At 42.9% G+C, this 14,478-nt stretch overlaps 1 long non-coding RNA gene across 6 annotated transcripts in view, besides 1 other annotated feature; it reads left to right on the top strand.

Annotated features, from left to right (window-relative positions):
• Positions 1 to 13,065, top strand: part of Gm45918 — a 45,603-nt gene extending 32,538 nt beyond the window's left edge. For 3 of the 6 annotated variants that reach the window (XR_877753.3, XR_386593.3, XR_877752.1), the window contains exons 5-9: positions 2,908 to 3,591; positions 5,889 to 6,092; positions 7,133 to 7,474; positions 7,807 to 7,894; positions 12,768 to 13,051. This is a non-coding gene — a long non-coding RNA (predicted gene, 45918). Of the gene's footprint in view, positions 1 to 2,907; positions 3,592 to 5,888; positions 6,093 to 7,132; positions 7,475 to 7,806; positions 7,895 to 8,322; positions 8,364 to 12,767 lie in introns of all 6 variants that reach the window. The other 3 variants (XR_386594.3, XR_877754.2, XR_386595.3) reach the window with 3 other exon arrangements.
• Positions 10,702 to 13,735: an enhancer, noted in NCBI's record as "VISTA enhancer mm1562". NCBI's record gives its function as "enhancer in: tail[5/7]" and the evidence as "EXISTENCE:transgenic organism evidence [ECO:0001131][PMID:17130149]".

Genomic DNA, 14,478 nt, shown 5'->3' with positions numbered 1-14,478 from the left:
GAAAAATCTAATACAACTCATTTAACATTTTGTTTGTTTTGCCTTTGATTCTTAATCAAATCCACTGGCCTAGCCCTGGCAAACCCAACTAAGGAGTTAGCTATGGAGAAAGGAGGCTTGCTACATTGTAATATCTTTGCTTGTCTCCTGTCTGGTAAAGTCATTACATACTGAGTAATGGAGATTTTCTTGGTTTCTTTCTTTGGAAGGAATAGATGTTAGATGTCAGTTATAGCAAGATGGGCCATTGAGGCTTAGGACTCACATTGAACTATCCCCCTAGACTGCTGGCTTAGCATTGGATAAGATCAGACCTGAGGGCAGCGCAGCTGAAGAGGTGTTTCTTGTTTAAGACCATGGGCATACGAAACTTACAGTAAACAATACAGGTAATTTCTGGGTGTGGCCCTAGTTTCTTCCAGGGCTTTCGTTTCCTTCTCTATTTTTGTCAGGAGAGACAAATATGGTTCACATGGGAAACCCATTTTGCCATCCCTCCCACCCCCGTAATGAAATGGTAAATTTTTAGGACTGGATGAGCAATGTGAAGACGCTGTTCCTTCTCCAATACTAATGTGGACAATACCATGCCGTGGACTCTTGTTGAGGACTGTGTTGCTGAAATGTTGTACGATGGCTTGATCGCGTAGCCTGGCGCTAACTTGGAAATGAGCTCCACATAGACTGAAACTCCCTCCCTTCTCTTCCCCACTGCTACAGTCTTCCTTCTACCTTCCTCAGTCCTCTCCCTTTCTCTTCCTCCTCCTTGCTTTCATCCAACCTTTCTGGATTATTGGTGAAGCTGTTGTGAAGGCTGAGGTACCAGGGTGGTGTGTGCGCATGCGCTGTTGAATGAGTTCTGCCGTGCGTTAATTCTAAAAATGCTTTTTCTTCTAGGAGTTGCTGTAATCTCTTTCTCTCGCACAGAGAAAACAACTGGACTCTTTGTTGATTTGACTATTTCATCTCCGAAACGGAGGCAGGGAGGGAAAGAGGAGTGACTTAAGAAGGAATTTACAAAGGCAGACTGAGGAAATTTAATTTTAGCTTTGAGAAGTTGAAGAGATGCAAATCCCCCTCCCTATGATAAGTTCAGAGAGGTGTGTGAACTGCGTTTTGTCTCGGTGACAAGTGTGTTCCCTGATGAAGCAGCCCTGCTGAGGAGGTGGATTCGCTGGAAGTGGCTGGATGCCAAAACAGCAGCATGTCCACGTATTTTTTTTTTTTTTAATAACTAGCCAAAATCAAACTGATTCTCTGTGGACCACGTATGGTGTTGTCACTTTTCTTTCTTGTCTCTTTTGCGTCTTATCCATACCTACCATTTCGTTTATGTGTTTATTATACAAACACATATTTTCTGTGTGTTTCTATATGTGTGTGTGTCAGGAGGCAGAGGCTGGCCTTCTGTGTCTTTTACAGTGACTCTCTACCTTAATTTTTAAGACAGGGTCTCTGACCCGGAAACCTACTAATTCACATAGGCTAGTCTCTATTCCCTTTGATGTTAGGGTTATAGACACTGGTACCAGGGATCTGAGCTCAGTTCTACACGCTTGGGCAGCCAACATTTCACTTACTGACCCATCTCCCCAGCCCCTGCTACTTACTTAGTAGTCTTGAGACAGGATTATCTCATGTGTTGTATGCTGGTCTTTTTTTACCTTAGCCTCTTCTGTACCCTAAAACCAACAACAACACAGCATGTGTGTGGTGGTCAGAGGACAAATTGCATGAGTCTGTTCTTTGCCTCTGCCATTCTGGTTCCGGGCACTGAATGGAGATCATCAGAAACTTGGCCCCACTCAGTCATCTCTCCAGCTGAATTCGTCCTTATTTAAGTGTACATTTATTATAAAATTCTTTATTCACGTGGTCCCAGTTTGAACATTCTATCTCTGCCCACTTGCATAGGCTTCTACCTTGCTTGTCTACGCTGTTGCTATTCTCTTTCTCTCTTCACTGCTTCATTTCTTATGTCAAGCTTAATCATAGGCAAAATTGTGAACTCTCACTTCCCCCTAATCCTCCAAGGCCTGGATCTGATGTGCCCCACAGTTTCTGTTTTATATTCTTCATTGTTATTGTGTTCTTTTTCCATCAACAGAAGAAACAATATGACTCACTTGCCCCAGTATTATTTTTCTATGATCTCCCTCTTAATCATTGCCACAGTGTTCAGATAAATGAATGAAATGAAATGAATGAATGAATGAATGAATGAATCAAAGTGAATGTTAGGGGGAGACTTGTGGATGTTCCAGGGACCTGTCCCACGGTACTGCTTCCTCTGCCCTTTGTGGAGCATTTGAAACAGTGGGGATGAGGCTTTGAGAACCACTTTACTTCCTTTTTCTGGGCCTTGCGGAGGGTGTGTGTGTGTGCTCAGAACCTCCAGAAAGGAAGGAAACATCTGGGTAACAAATATTGAGGCAGTCAAGCTGGACCACACATCCCAGCAGCCCTGAGAGGCAGGAGGAGTAGCTAGCTGCTGGAGCAGGCTGCTTGTTTAGCTCCTCAAAAGATTTCTGCCCACAGATGTGTCTCACCCTGAGAAACTGGTAGGACTGGTTTGTAATAGCCATGATCTGTTTGGATGCAGGTGCTGTTGTCTTACAAAGAGGAGACTTAGGCGGCTAATCCAAAGAACTGACAGATGTTGCCCAGGTGTGGCGAATATCCTCTGGCACTCTGGGGGCTCTGATGACAGGGAAATTGCTCCAGGCATATTCAATGCCCTTAGATGTTCTCCACTGACTTTCAAAACTCAGGAACACCATTATAGAAAGCCGGTCCCAACCACTCAGAGGATCAATACCTTCCTTATGCGCCCCCCGCCCCACATGAACCCCCTTCTATGAGACCACACTACCTTGTAATGGGTCTTTCATCTGCCTTTCTCTTTAGTTCACGCCGGTGGTGACAGATTATGCACTTAGACTATCCGCTGAGCCGAACACATCTCCAGCCCCCAGGATGGATGCCTAGCAAATGCTTCTTGGGTGCATGAATACAAGAAGGTTATTTAGTAAAGCAGACAATGGAAAACTTATGCCATCGCAGGTCTAGACCCCAGAAGAAGCTTCAGGCAGCTACATGAAAATAAAAATTGTCTTTGAACTTAGGCTGTGTTTGAAGGCCTCTGAATTAACGGAAATCCACAAGGTTATAGAGCTGCATTATCAGTGGATGGAAGGGAAGGAGGAGAGAGAAACTGACTCACTCCTTTGAGCTGACAAAGCATACAAATCACTCCAGACAATGGAGAGAAACAAGGCACTCAGCCACGGAAGTCAGTGTGACAAAAGGGGTCTGAGCAGACGCCCTCCCTCCGGTACTGAGCTTGCCCTGTGTCTCCATGTGGATGTAAGCATCTGGACTGTGTGCCTTGTGGCCCCGATGTTGTGTCCCTCCACCTTCTTTAGGAAAATACAACCAGAGCAGAAGCACTGGAGCAGGTCCTGGCATGCACTGCTGTATGTAGGAGAGACATAGGAGGGCAGGATGGAAGTTTACAGTAGAGAGCAAAATGCCACGTTCCACCCGGAAGGGAGATGGTTTGCGAGGGATGATTTCCTTTCTCACCAATAGGTAAGTTATCTTCCCGTATTACTTGAATTTTTAAAATTACCTTCATGAATTGCTTTGATAACAGAGTAAAATGCACCTCCCAGTAGGGTAGGGATGACAGGAACAGTGGGAGGAGTAACTGATGAATGTTTGCACTTTGAAGAAAGGCTGCCTTCGAGTCTGCCCTGGCTCCAGAAGCTCTGATAGCATGAGCTGGGCAAGGGAGAGGAAAGTTTGTTCAGGATTCCTGTGTTCAGGTCTTCAGGGTCCCACCTCTGCTCAGTCAATGATGAAGTCTCCCAGCTGTGTTAACTGCCTCTCCGAACGCCTGCCACCCCGTTGCCCTTTTCATAGTCTGTGTACTTCCTGTTCAATGTCAACTTCCTCCCCAGTTGCTTTTGACTCCCTGCCCCTGACCTAAAGGATTCATAGCCAACTTCCCAGCCTTCCAGACTTGACTTGGGTCCCAGTTTTCATGTTCCCAGGTTCTTTCCTAATAGGTCCTAGATTTGGAGTTGTCCTTACACAGCCAAAAGGGGCCACAGAAAGCTGTCATAGAGTTAATTATCAACAGCATGACCCATGGGCTCTGATGGTGCACTCGGCAACTCTTAAGGCTTCTATCATCCCTGTCCTAGAAGTGTGACCTTGAACAATCATGAAAACTTCCCATGCCTTGATTTCTTTGTGCACATGGGGAAAAATCTAGTAGTGTTTACTATTCAGTAAAAGCTTAGTGTTACTATACATTCATAATAATGTTTTCTTTCTTCCTTCCTTCCTTCCTTCCTTTCTTTCTTTCTTTCTTTCTTTCTTTCTTTCTTTCTTTCTTTCTTTCTTTCTTTCTTTCTTTCCTTCTTCCTTTCTCTTGAGGCAGGGTTTTATGTAGCACAGACTGGCATATAGTCTTGCCACACAGTCAAGGATAATCTTGAACTCCTGGTCTTCCTAACCAGCTGGGTATCCTGGTTATGTATTCATTTATTCATTTATTGTCAATATATTTATTTACTAAAACAAGCTAAAGTCATTTGGGAAGGTTTCTTCAATTGAGAATATGCCCCCATCAGTTTAGCCCATGATCATTCCTGTGGGACATTTTCTTGATTAAGGGTTGATATGGGTGCCCAATCCATACTAGGCAATGTCACTCCTGGGCAGGAAGTCTTTAGTTTTAGTAACAAACAAACAAACAAACAAATAAATAAGCAAACACAGGCAAAGAAAGCCACAGGGAATAAGCAGCATTGCTCTGTGTCCTGTGTTTCAGTGCCTGCATCTGGGTCCGTGCCTTGAGTTCCTGCCTGACATCCTTGGATGATGCCCTGGCTCTGGAAGCTTCAATAGCATGTGATATAGGGGTGGAATCAACATAGTCCCCTTCTTCTTCATGCTGCTTTGGATCATTGTGTCTAATCACATAATAGAAACCCAATTAAGACACTAGGGTTACAGGTGTGTGCCACTGGGCAAAAACTTCAGCTTGGTACCACTCCTTTTCCCTACAGATAGTTTGTTCTCACCAAATATCATCTCTACTCATTTACACGGTAGGCTCAGAGTCAGTGCTAGGAGAAAAACTTTCCAATAAGAAAATGATCTACTTAGTCAATTTTTTGGTCCCTTTTAATAAAGTGCTGCTTTTCAAGTTTCTGTTGCTTCCCTTGTTTCCTCGAGATGATGTCTTAGTGGGAGGATCAGGTCATCACAGTAGGGTAGAGGAAGACTTGGCTCCCCTCCATGGTCTTTGAGTTAGTCAGGAGTCTTCAGAGGAACCAAGCAAAACAATAGAATAGATTGGAATAGAGAATAGAGTAGAATAGATAGGAACAGCACAGCACAGCACAGCACAAGTCAGAATAGATCAGATCAGATCAGATCAGATCAGAACAGATCAGAACAGAACAGAACAGAACAGAATACAGCAGTGTAGACCAAAGACTAGACCAGACTAGACTTGACTAGACTAGACTAGACTTGACTTGACTAGACTAGACTAGACTAGACTAGACTAGACTATGATTTGTTAGGTTGGCTTCTATGGTCACAAATGCTAAAAAGTCTGTCAGGGCTGCCTGTGAACTGCATCATCAGACACTGCTGCTGTTCCAGGAACCTGGCAGCAGGAGCTGAAGCCCAGGCCACTGAGGAATGATGCTTACTAGCTTGCTCCAATAGGCGTACACACAGGTCAATCTGGAAGGGGGCATCTTCTCAATGGAAGGAACATTCCCAAATGACTAGCTTGTGTCAAGGTCACAAAAACAAAGAAAAAAACAAGCAAACAAACAAATAACCAGGACATCTTAACATTTTAGATGAATTTGTTAGAGCCCTGAGAACCCCCAGAAGGATGTTAATGCAAGTCCCGGAATCAAAAGACTTGAAATCAAAAGACTGAAAATTCTGGAGTTTAAACACTACAGATAGTATGGAGAAATGTAGAAAGCAGCTTGGACAAATCTCACCTCTTCAACTGCTCAATTCTGTCAGGATCTAAAACTGGGATTCTCTACATCCAGGTAGGCCTTCCCTCTCAATCCTAATCTATTGCTTCAGTAAATACCCTGAGCCACATTCCTCATCCCAGGGTACATGACACTGAAAGTTAATCACCGTGGTGTCACCCACACTCTGTTGGGTTTTGCTGTGTTATAGATGATCTGGTGGCTCCATGACCTGTGTACACCAAGGAACACTGGTAGCATTCCGGAGTGCTCTGGTTTTATTACGCTCTGAAACCTGCCTTTGATATGTCTTACGTGTCTTCTGACATGTCTGTACCTTGACTCCTCTTATGACAGCCTATTCACATGATACCATCAGATATTTAAGGATGGAAGAAATATGCTTTAAAGGCATGATGAAAGTAACCTCAAAATCATATGTAATAGAAAAAAATGTGACATATATCATACCTATATCATGATAATTTTGAGTATTTCTTAACTTTATTTTAGTATAATTTAATTGTGAGTTTAATTAACTTTTAATAATTACTGTTTAACTAGTTTGTTAAATCTTTCCTTCTCTCCCTTCATCTCTTTTACATCCCTCCTTTTTACCTTCCTTCTTCCCCACTTTAGACTTTTTCCCGTTCTTTTTCCTTTTTCTTTTCTCCTTCTTCTTGTGTTGACAATTGCACTTAAGGCCTTGTACACCCCACCCCCACTCTGATTAATGTCTGTCCTGCACAGGGAAGAGTTCAGGGCTTCTGGGCTGGTGGGAATGAATCATTCATCTATCTCTTCAGCTGGAAGATTTTGAATGTGTTCCAGCACACAGGTATCAGCTGCTGCAACTCTGGGGAAAGGTCCCACCGAGAGCTGGAGTCTGCTTTGGTTTTCTAGGTGATCCATAGGTCTTTGCCCTTCACTATGGCTTTAATGTACTTCATGTATTTTACTACTGAATAATACCCATATCCCCACAACATTTCTGACAGCCAGTGAACTCTCCCTGCCCTACCAAAACCTGTACTTAAGCTACCGTTTCAAGACAGCAGCTGGCAGAACTCCTAATCACACCCTCACCTAAATTCCTCCTTCCTTTTCTGAGACAGATTGAGAGATAAACTTTAGGTCCACCCTCTGCAATCCTCAAGGCGATGCAGAGGCAACTGGTGAGCAGCACTGAGGAGGAAGTGGGGCAGAAGCTTCTCTGCCTGCAGCATTAACTTTGACCCACAAAATGGATTACCCTCCTGGTGCCTTCAGAATGAGGCAGAATGTCAAAGAGAAGGGGAGAGGAGAGGAGAGAAATGGCCAAGACACCAAGAAGAAAGCAGGAAAGGAGGAAAAGAAGGAACTGAAAATTTAAGGGAGTGGTGTGAATTAGTCCAAAGGAAGGGACTAGGTGATGACCAACAATGTCTCTCTGGGGAGAGTCCAGCTGAGAAAACAAGGTAAACAAGCGTCAAATCTTATAGTGAGTGCGAGAGGAGTGACCCAAAGCTTCAGAGTGGAGAGCCGGTGGTGGTGGTGGTGGTGGTGGTGGTGGTGGTGGTGGTGGTGGTGGTGATGGTGGTGGTGGTGAGGATTTGTAGAAGGTCCTCTCTCTCCCCCTTCTCCTCCCCCTCCCCCCTCCCCCTCTTTTCCTCTCTTCCTCCCTTTTTCCCTTCCCACTCTCTTTGATTAATGTCTGTCTTACACAAGAAAGAGTTCAGGGCTCCTGGGCTGGTGGGAATGAATCATTCAACTATCTCTTCAGCTGGAAAATTTTGAATGTGTTACACAGGACACAGGTATCTGCTGCTGCAACTCTGGGGAAAGGTCTCAGGAAGAGCTGGAGTCTGCCTCCGTTTTCTAGGTCCTAGGTCTGTAAAGTAAGTCTGCCCTTCACTGTGACTTCTTTTAACAGTAAGGCAGCTTCTGTTCCAAAAAATCTAAGAGATCCAAATATATTTAGCAGTTACATGGCTGTTCCCAGTTTTAAAAAAATGTCTGTGACTTTGAGGCGAACCTAGGGAATTACCATGCTGTGTAAGAGCAGGAACACGGAGCTTTCCCTTAGCCAGTTTTATTTTTTATTTTTGAAACGGATCCCACTAAGTTGCCCAGGCTAACCCTATACCCACTCTGTAGCCCCGGCAGCCCTTGAACTTGTAATGTTCCTGCCTCGTCTTCCACGTAGCAGGGCCCACAGGGCTGTCGCTGGGTATGTCATGGGTTTAGGTTGATTCCTGGTTCAAGCCTGTGGTCATTTGCAATCTTAAGTCAGTCTCCTAACTTTTCAATCCTCTGCTCTTGAAAGTCAGAAGATCCCTGGAACCACAGACGGACAAATCAACTGAGGTAAGGTCTACAAAACATCTAGGAGAAAAAGCAGCACAAAGTAGATAATAAATAAAAAAATGTTTAATTTCCCATTTTTGCTTTTTTTCTCTTACACCTTTTATAATGTTTTAAAAATAGTAGACTGCAAGACTTCCCTAGGATAAAAAGAGCATCTTTGTCATTGGAAAGTAACTTTTCTTGAAAAAACAAACAAACAAACAAACAAACAAACATGTTCTTGTTTAATTTTTCAAATAATATATCACCTATTTTTATGCTGCCACCGGTCCTGTATTTTAGAGAAAAATCATATTCAGTTCCTACCAGTTTTGAATTTTAAATACCTTGGTGTCATAACAATTTGTCCAAAAGTCTCTCATATGTTTATTTCTTAATGTGTTAGGAGGTTGTGCTCTCATTTTGGCCAAAAATAGTTTATCCCACCTAAACCATCATACTTACTACCTCTGCTTCCAAAACAGTTATTCCTTTTTAACTCCTTCTTTGGTCAGTTTAATAATATAAATAATAAATGACATTTTCCTTAGCTTGGATGTTGTATATAACACTTAAGTCCTTAACCAGAGGCCATAACTTTGTTGGACCAATTCTTCTTTTTTTTCATACATTCCATCTTCTAACATCTGTCAGTTTATTGTGCTCCAGGTAGATAGAGTTGGCTCCTTTTGATAGCTCTAATTAAGCCTTCTGCATTTTTGTGATAACCAGAATCAAAACAGATGCCAGTAAATATGTGTGGTGGTTTGAATGCAAATAGCCCCATAGGCTCACAGGTAGTGGTGCTATTAGGAGGTGTGGCTTTGTTGAAGTAGGTGTGGCTGTGTTGGAGGAAGTATGTTACATTGGCCTTGAAGTTTCAAGGTAGGCCCAGTGTCTTTCTCTTAACTCTTTCAGTATTTCAGAGATCAAACATATAATTTTCTCTTTTTAATCTGTTTTTAAAATAATTTTAAATTACATGTATATATGTATATCTTCATGTGAGTGTGTTCACATGAGTGCAGGTGCCCTTGAAGTCCAGGAGTGTCCAATCTTCCTGAGCTAGTTGGAGTTACAGGTAGTTGTGGGCCTCCCCAGTTTCTCTTAGATGACTTAAGAACCCCAAGTTCCATAGTTTTTCTAAATTCCTTAGTTTTTACCCAATACTAATTTTCTAGAATGCCTTAACACATTTATTAGCTAGGTCCTTCTTGCTGGGACAGTTCTTCAGATTCCTTTGAAAGATTTGCACAATATCAGTGAGGCACTCTTTAGATTATTAGTCAACTGAGAAGTGTCTGATACTTTTTCTCAGGACTAGAATGTCACTGTAGATTTCTAGGAGGAGGGTCAGAAGAGGCCCAGTACCACTCTCCTCAATGGTGTCTACTCTGACCAGGCCATCCCTGTTGATGTGAACTTGGTCAGCTGACTGAGGGAGCATCTCAGATTCCGTACTGTCATGTTTCTGTTTCACTCCTTTTGCATAGTTGTGGGAAAGGGCATTATATGCACTCCGTCCTTTGGATGGGCATTGTGTTTCACCTCTCTGAAGGCAGAAGAACTTGGTAAATTATTTAAAATTCTCCTGCATGGCATGTTTTTCTCTTCTGTCTCACTTATTTATTCAATTACTTATTTATAGTCATACAGACTCATGAATATTTATTTTGCACTTTGGTTTTAATCAAATACTTCTTTATTTTGTTTCTGGAACTATTCCAACTTCGACCACTTAGGACATCTTACATTTGGCTCCTTTCCTCCTTTTGATATGCCTCTAATATTATGGATTTGTGCTTTTTCATTTATTCTTGTGTATTTTTCATACTGTCTGGCATCGTAATGGTTATAGCTAACCATTTGTAATTTCTATCTATGGAAATATTTTTTCTCATGCCTGTAGTCTTAGCACTGTAGGTGAACAAGATAGAAGGATTATGAATTCAAAGCCAGATTGGGAACTATAATGAGGAAAAAAAAATGTTTAGAAAAAAATGCACCTGGATCCCTCTGGCTAAGCTCTCATTGACTGTTGCAAGCCACAGATTCCTTCCCTCCTCACACCACGGCAAGGGACGGGGAAGGTGAGAAGAGGTCCTGTTTTGTGGGAAGGCAGCAAGATTCCAGTTTACACTTCAAGAATATAAAAACACAACAATGCACACAAAAATCATACCAACTGGCCCTGAAACAATGCTCTCTTTCAGGGGACATTGTTTGGAAGGAAGAGGGGACATATGTTACTAGGAAGCCACCTCAGTACTTTTTAACGTTTCTTAGTATGGCCATAGTGAATATTTAAGAAGTATCAGTACGGTTAAAGCGCACAGAAATTTTATAATTTCCCTGTGCGGAGCCCTGAAGTTGGCTGAACACTAACAGTGCACTGCAGGTATTCTGTGACAGGACACAACTGTCCCAGTCTGGTTTTCTAACTTAATGGAGAACAAAGACATTCTTTGTGACTAGTCCCTTTGTTTTTACTTTTGAATAAACCCCAGGGAAGAACAGCCAAACACATTTATTATGCCTTGTAAATCAGCGATATTAAAAGCAACGTTATCTATTACCACTTGACCGTCAGGAGGATGGGGCTCAGCTGGAGTTCTTGCCTCTCCCTATTATCCTTCTGGGTTAAAATCCTTGAAGAGGTTAAAAATTAACTTTCCCAATAGATCCCCATGCACACAGCATTGCTCCTACACACTGAAGCACTTGAGCTGAATGCTTCTGGATTAATGCTTTTGCTATGGCATACGATGAGCTAAAGTGAATTAAAATGTCCTGTTTGCCTCTTGTAAAATGCAGCTGCCCATGTTATTTAAATGTAATTTGTTATGGGATTGACATAACACTGGGTGAAAACTGGGTTGAGTTTGGGCACTGCTGTTTTAGTTTGATTGTACAATACCTTGCTTTTCCTGAGGCCCCGACTCCCATTTTCATACTCGGAGGGGCTCACACTTCCTCTCGCACACAGTGGGGACAACATCTATTTGAGAGGGAGTGACAATGACTTGAGTCAATGAGGGATAAACCCCGATGTGCCTCTCTGGTTGGTACACTACTGTGCAGATGTAAGCAGCGCTTCTACAAATAGTGTTTCACTTTGCTAAAGAAACATCTCTTGGGTTAAAGCATTTAGTGAGGGCTTTGAAAAAAAACAGCAGCCATGGAGAGTCTTGCTCTCTGCCTCCCAGACAGACAGAGTAGAAGGAAGGCACACTTCTGGCTTGGAGATGGCTAAGAGTTTGGCAGAATATAGCTTCTAATCTCCCCAAGGCTTCCCCTGACTGGTCTCCTGATCTCGAAGTTGAGTGTGTGAAAGCTGCTGCCTCTGACTGCTCATTTTATGAGGTTATTACGTTTAGAAGGTTGTGGACATGCAGCTGCCTGAACACTCACCTCTCTCAAGGGTGTCAGGATTTTGCCTAGAGAATTTTCTGCGACGTCAGGGGTCTCGGGCATCTTAATGGATGTTATTTCCAGCCTTCTAGAAGAAAATCTAGCTGAGCTTCCCTGGTCTGTTCTGGGCTTGGATGTCTGACACTGAAGAGATTTAATGCCTATTATCATTGACAGTCCTTTGGAGGACAGACAGACTCAAAGCCATTCTCAAGGATTCTTTCTTTTATTTCTAAAATACCTTTTGACCACTGGAAAGGCAGCGGAACTTGGCTTTTGTTTCTTTTAGTGTGTTCGCAGCAAAACTGAGGAGGGAAAGGGTATCTCAGCCAGGCGTTTTCTTTCTACTTTTCCTTCTACTTGAAAGACTCCATTGTTCCACCTCCAGTTACAGCCCTGGAGAAAGCTACTAAAGATCACTGGAGAGAGAGAGAAGGCTGGCTACTTTTGTATTCTCAGCCTGGCAGGCTGTGGCAGCACGGGCTTTTACAGAGGGGTGGAAGCAGATGCCAGCCATATTCCTGACGTCTAATGGCTTTATCACAACTACATTAGCGTTGCTTGTGCTTGAGTCTATCAGGGCAGAAGGCTTTGCTTGACTTAAGCTGACTTTAGAAACACACAATAGCATAGTTGGCTGGCAGCTGTGAAGGGATTTAATTAGGGTAAGTGGGAAATGGATCAGCTGTTTTCACTACTTTCACTACATAATCTCCAGCCTGCTTTTTTATTTATGGAATGTTTTCTCTGGGAGATAAAACTGCAAATCAGGTGAAATGATGTGAGACTGTGTGCTTAGATGCTCTTACTTATTTTTGTATTGATTGATGTTGTTTAGTATAGTTTGTTTCTAGTCTTTTTGTCTTAACTAAAATTATTCTTTGTAATTTAAATTAATTAACTTATTGGAGATGGGACACCCGTGTGCTATGCAGTACATGTGATGATCAGAGGACAACTTTGGGAGTCACTTTTCTGCTTCAACCTTGTTGAGTCTCTCTCTTGTTTCTACAGCGCCAAGTCCTCCAAGCCAACTGCCCCATGAGCCTCTGTTCAATTTATTCGACTCCCGGATCACTGTAAGAATGCTGAGGTTACAGCTGTGTACCACCTCATCAAGCTTTCTCCTGGGTTTCAGGGATTGAACTTGGTTCATCAAGTTTGTGTGGCAAGTACTTTACCCAATGACCCATCTACCTTACTAGCCTTAGCCCTATGCTCTCTCCCCCACACCCCCGGGTGTGTGTGTGTGTGTTTGTCTCTGTGTTTCTGTCTCTGTCTCTCGATCACTCTCTCTTGCTTTTTCTCTCTCCTCTTTGTCTCTCTTTCTGTGTCTTTCCGTTCATCTCTGTCTCTGTCTCAGTGTGTGTGTATATGTCTGTCTGTCTTTTTCTGCCTCTTGGCTTTCTCTCTGTCTCTCTGTCTCTGTCTCTGTCTCTCTGTCTCTCTGTGTGTGTCTCTGTGTGTCTGTTTCTGTTCTCTGTGTTTCTGTCTCTCTCTTCCATGCTCTGTGTCTGTCTCTCCCTGTGTGTCTCTGTCTCCCCCACCCCCCATTTGTACAGCCTCACTATGTAAGCCAGGATGGCTTTAAACTCCTAATCCTTCAGACTCAGCCTCCAAAGTGTGGAGATTATAGTCATGGTAGCATTGCGCCTGTCTTTTGTATTGTTGTTTGTTAGTTTTTTCACTGATTGCTTGGTTGGTTGATTTCTTGAGAGAGGCTCTTACACTAGAACTCAAGCGCGATTCATACTTGATATATAGCCCAAGCTAGCTTTGAACTCACAATAGTAGTTCTCCTGCCTCAGCTTCCCAAATGCTGGATTTATACCTTGAATTCCTTGACTACTTCTGTGCTGTTAGAGCAGTGAAGGCTCTGGCTGCTTTTATGTAGTTACATGCCGATATATCTTCTAAAATTAGAAAATAAAATACACGGTTATGACTATAAGTCTGCAAAGAACCATAGTGAAGGGGACGGACATGCCCAGTGTGAGACTAAAGCTATAGCTGAATTAATTCCTTAGTGTTCTCTGTGAGGTTAATAACTTATTAATATAAATAGGACAAACTGCCAAGGTTTGTTTTGGAAACTTGGCCACCAGTGTGATGATGCTAAAGACCTTATGGCAGACTCAGGGCAGTTGGGATTGCATCCTTGAGAGAGATTTACTCTGTGTTTGTGGAGTGAGTTAGTGGTGCCCGCATGTTACAGCTGCTCTTCAAGGGCATCCTGCCACCGTGGTGCCATCTCCCATGAGGCATTTACCAGGGCCAGTATTGTGTCCTTGCACTCTCAAATTATGAGCTAAATGCATTTTTTAAAAAAGGGACTAGCCTCTGGCATTTTAGTATAGTAAGGGACTAGCCTCTGGCATCTCAGTATAGTAATAGAAAACTGGCAAACACCTTGGTAAAGGTGCAGCACAAACTGATAGGGACAGAAATGCATAGATGCCATAGATGCCAGGATGCCATAGATGCCAGGATGACGTTCCGGCTACCAATTATTTGTGATGAGCATCTTTCCTGAGGAAGAGAGTGATGGATAAATGTTAGTTAACTGAGAATCTATGCTGTATGTATGGAATGAAGTCGTGAAAGCTGACTTGGAATTGCAAAGCCAAGCCATTATCAGGAATAGCAATGAGGCAAAACACACACACACACACACACACACACACACACACAGAGAGAGAGAGAGAGAGAGAGAGTGCTAACCTAG

The sequence above is a fragment of the Mus musculus genome, chromosome 19 (genome assembly GCF_000001635.26).
Source record: "Mus musculus strain C57BL/6J chromosome 19, GRCm38.p6 C57BL/6J".
Taxonomy (NCBI): Eukaryota; Metazoa; Chordata; class Mammalia; order Rodentia; family Muridae; genus Mus; species Mus musculus.
Note: the sequence above shows the minus strand (reverse complement) of the source record. Positions and strands in the feature narration are given on the sequence as shown.